We start from the raw sequence: 3978 nt of genomic DNA on the forward strand, positions 1-3978 counted from the left end.
TATATATATATATATATATATATTTGGATAGAAAGATGTATTTTTCTAGTGTCACTGGCACAAATAAAAATATCAGTAGTCATGTAGGAAAATTGTAAAAAATGTCTGTAGAGCAGCAGCACTACCAGGAATCGCCAGCAGGGGAGCTGTTGATATAAAAGTATACTGTTTATTTCTTGCACAGTGTGTGCTGTGTAAGGGCAACATGATTTGGTTATGGAAGGTGTTATAATGAAGCCTGAAAATAATTGAGCTGATTTTTTTTGTGATTTATTATTACTTAATAGCTATGTACAAAGCTCTTGAACCTATTATTTTCTGGATTTTAATGTGAATTTCAATAAAAAAGTTTTTTTTTTCCCCCATGAATAGTACTAACCATATTTTTCAGCCTAATTGGTGATGATCCCTTGAGTCAGGGGAATTGGGTTGTGGTACATCATGAGCTGAAAATGCATCCATGAGATATTATTGAAATCAGTTGCTCTTTGATGGAACTGAAATAATAAATCCTTATTCCACATTGATTTATGCCTATGTTCAGTGCACTTTCAGAATCATGCTGTTTTTTGACAGACATTGCTATATTTTTTTTAGGTTTTCCTTTTCCTTTATTTATTTATTTATTTGTGTAACATCTAATTAACTGATGCAGCACACACAGCAGCAACAGGTGGGGAGGAAGATGAAGGCTGATTTTTTTTTAATACCTCTTTTTCTTGCACTCTCTGTGTATATATTGATCTAGCACCATTCCCAAAGTTAGATCTCTTTCACGTTTTGGGTGCTTAGACAATGCAGTATCCCCAATCTTCTCCCAAATCTGTTAATAAAATTAAAACACAGCACACCTCTTCTCATTGCTTCTTAGTTACTTTTATTACAACTGACTGAGTTGAAATAAAGTTAGAAAGAAGCAATGAAGAAAGATGTGCTGCAGTTTAACTTTATAAATATGTTGGATAAGAAAATGAATTGTTCCGTATCCATTGTCAGAAATGTCAATCAATCCACTGAAAAAATGTACCTGTTTTGGAATGATAATAAAATGCTATTTACCACTTTTAGTAGGTGTTTCTATATGGTGCAGTGGCCAGAAAATGTTTTCCATCATGTTTTTCATCACCTTCAGAAGCAGGCAATTTAGCAAAAACTTAAAGAGCAGGATACACATAAAAAACCTCCCATCCCTCCCTTCTGCCTTTCCCCCTCTCTAATCACTAGGCTAATCACTCACTGGGTCCTTCTGCTCTCTGTTTACTTTCTGCAGGAATCCTTCTTCTGCCTGTCCACATCAATGCTTGTGGGATGTGGACAATTCACATTGGCTTTCCACTATGGGTGTCCTCCCAGTATCCAGGACTACAGACGTTGGCCTGAGGAGAGGCAAGTGGACCTGCCGGTGAGGCTTAGCAAGGGACCTGGATGGGGGAACTGAGGGTGAGTATAATTAGCTTGAGAAGGTAAAAAAAGACCTGTCAGGATAGGTTAGAATGGGGTGGGGGGGTAGGAAAAAAGATTTTGAGTGTAGTTGGGCTTTAGACTGGGTTCACACCTAATCGACAAACTTTTTGCGCTTTTCTATGCGCGTTTTTGATGCATGTTTTTCTGTGATTTTTGCAAGTTTTTCCATGTGTTTTATGCGCATAAATCAAGTTGCATGTTTTTGTGAGCAGATTCTAGCTCATTGATGTTAATGGGAAGACGTGCATTAAACGCATTTTCAAGCGTTTCCTATTGAGTCTATTGTGCCAAAACGAGCTGTAATATGCCAAAAAAAGCGGATGTACTTTTTCCAGGGACAGGCATTTTGTTTATTGCGACAAAACACTCAGATGTGAACAGGGCCATAGAAATGAATGGAATTTTTTTAGGGGGCATGTTTTTTGTGCTTTTTAGGACAGAAAAAGTGCTACAAAACGCTCTGTGTGAACCAGAACATTCACCAGAGCATTAAGAACATTGGGTGTAAACAGTAGATTGATCATTTCTTAACTGAATGTCTTTTTCTGATACATGAAAATGTACTAAATAAGTCTCAGGTCAAACATTAAGACAAGTAGAATGACACACATCCGTAGATTTGCTATACAGTATGTACCTATATCACTATCAATGCCACCGACACAAATAATAACTGTCATTGTTGGTGCATTCCATTTTCAAGTACATCTCCTTACCACATTGATATCTTTGGGTTTTCCCATACATATTATATTAATTCTCACATACAGAGGCACTGAGCAGAATAGAAAAGAAGTGAAAAGAATGAAAAAAAGTTGAAAAATTATTTTAAAAATAATAAAAAATAGGAAAATTTAAAAAAACGAAAAAAAATATTTTAAAGAAAAATAAATAAATAACATTGGGCAGAGCTAGTGTTGACAGCTAGCTCCTCCCAACTATTTCCTATTGCCAGGCACCTGCCAGAGTCTTCTAGCAGGTTCCGGCCAATGAATAACAACAGGGAGCGGAGCTGGCCGTGATGTCACGGCCGGCTCCGCCCAATTGTTATTGCTTAATGACAGATCAGCATCCCCAGGTCATATGTCATTACAACTGGGCGGAGCCAGCCATGAGATCACGGCTGGCACCGCCCAGCTGTCATTTGAGTGGAGATCGGTCGGCTTCCACTGACCATTCTCAATGCTTCAAGGGGTCATTACGGCTCAGCCGAGCCAAAGCATATGCTTGTGAATAGCCTGTACAGCAGCCCTTCAGTTCGACTGAACTGAAGGGCAGAGACAGTCAAAGTGAGTAGAAGGATCAGCTAAAACTACGACTGGATCCTTTGGCTCTTTAGTGAATAACCCCCTAAGACTTGTGGATGATAAATAATATCAAACAACTGTATTTGGGGCAGGTAACAAAGACTCTTAAAAGCAATTAGTTGTGTTTTTTCAGCTCTTGTTTGTTGTGCAACTAGAGCATGCACTGCTGCAAAGCATCTATTTGGGGGGTCTGGGGGAGTAAAGCGTAGTAATAACACAAATGGAATGTCTTGTGAACAGGGATAAAAAGTACAGTGTGGATTGGAGAGTGTAAGGTGTGATGCACACATCTGACCAAGCGAAATGCCTAAAATTCCTCTATGGTACTCAAAAATGTCCCCACTTCCAGGGCAAAACAAATACAGACATGTAATGCTGGCACTACCAGCTCTCCTCCGAAATGACATTTATTAAGAAACCATTTGTACAAATGTGTGATCCACTAACATGTTTCTGCCTTAGTCATAGCTAATCACTGAACAGTATACCATTGCTAAAATACCCCTTGTCAAAAAATGAAACACACATTATTAATCGAAACACACCTGTGCTAAAAACAGCAGGAGCCTGCCAAACAAAATGTTAAAAGTAGTTCAACATTTCTAGAGCGAATCTGCCTTGTTTGAAACAATCAAATCCAAGTCATATCATGAATATAGCAAGTCAATTTGCAAATTTTTAACAAAGATGTACACTGTAGGTGATATCAAGTCATTTGCAACAGTATTTAATCATGCAAAGTTACAAAATCCACTAATTAATCAAATCAATCATTGATATGCTTTCAGACATTTAACAAGTGCAGAAGACATTTTAGATGAAGATGATGTTATTGGGTAAGTTATTTCCCAGTACACAGCTAACATCCTGTCCAGTTTTACTGTTTTAGTGTGTGGGGGGGTGCCCTAGTTTCATCTTGCCTAGGGCAGCCCCAAACCAGAATACACCACTGCATGCAACACATTCAAGTACTGCTTTATTTGTGATACTTTATTGCCACTAATGTTTGTACAAACTCAGAAAGAGCTACTGCCACATTGGTGATAAGGAAAGTGAGGGTAAATATGACCTCCTCCATTTTGGAGTAAATTGTTTGACAGTTCCTTCAGATTAGCAAAATATCCATAGACACCTTACTGCCACATACATGAATCTTTTGCAAGTTGCATATTTTGCTGCACTATCCTGAGACTGATTTCTGATGAGT

Source organism: Nanorana parkeri, unplaced genomic scaffold (assembly GCF_000935625.1).
Source record: "Nanorana parkeri isolate BGI_ZX_2015 unplaced genomic scaffold, ASM93562v1 scaffold1063, whole genome shotgun sequence".
NCBI classification, from domain to species: Eukaryota; Metazoa; Chordata; class Amphibia; order Anura; family Dicroglossidae; genus Nanorana; species Nanorana parkeri.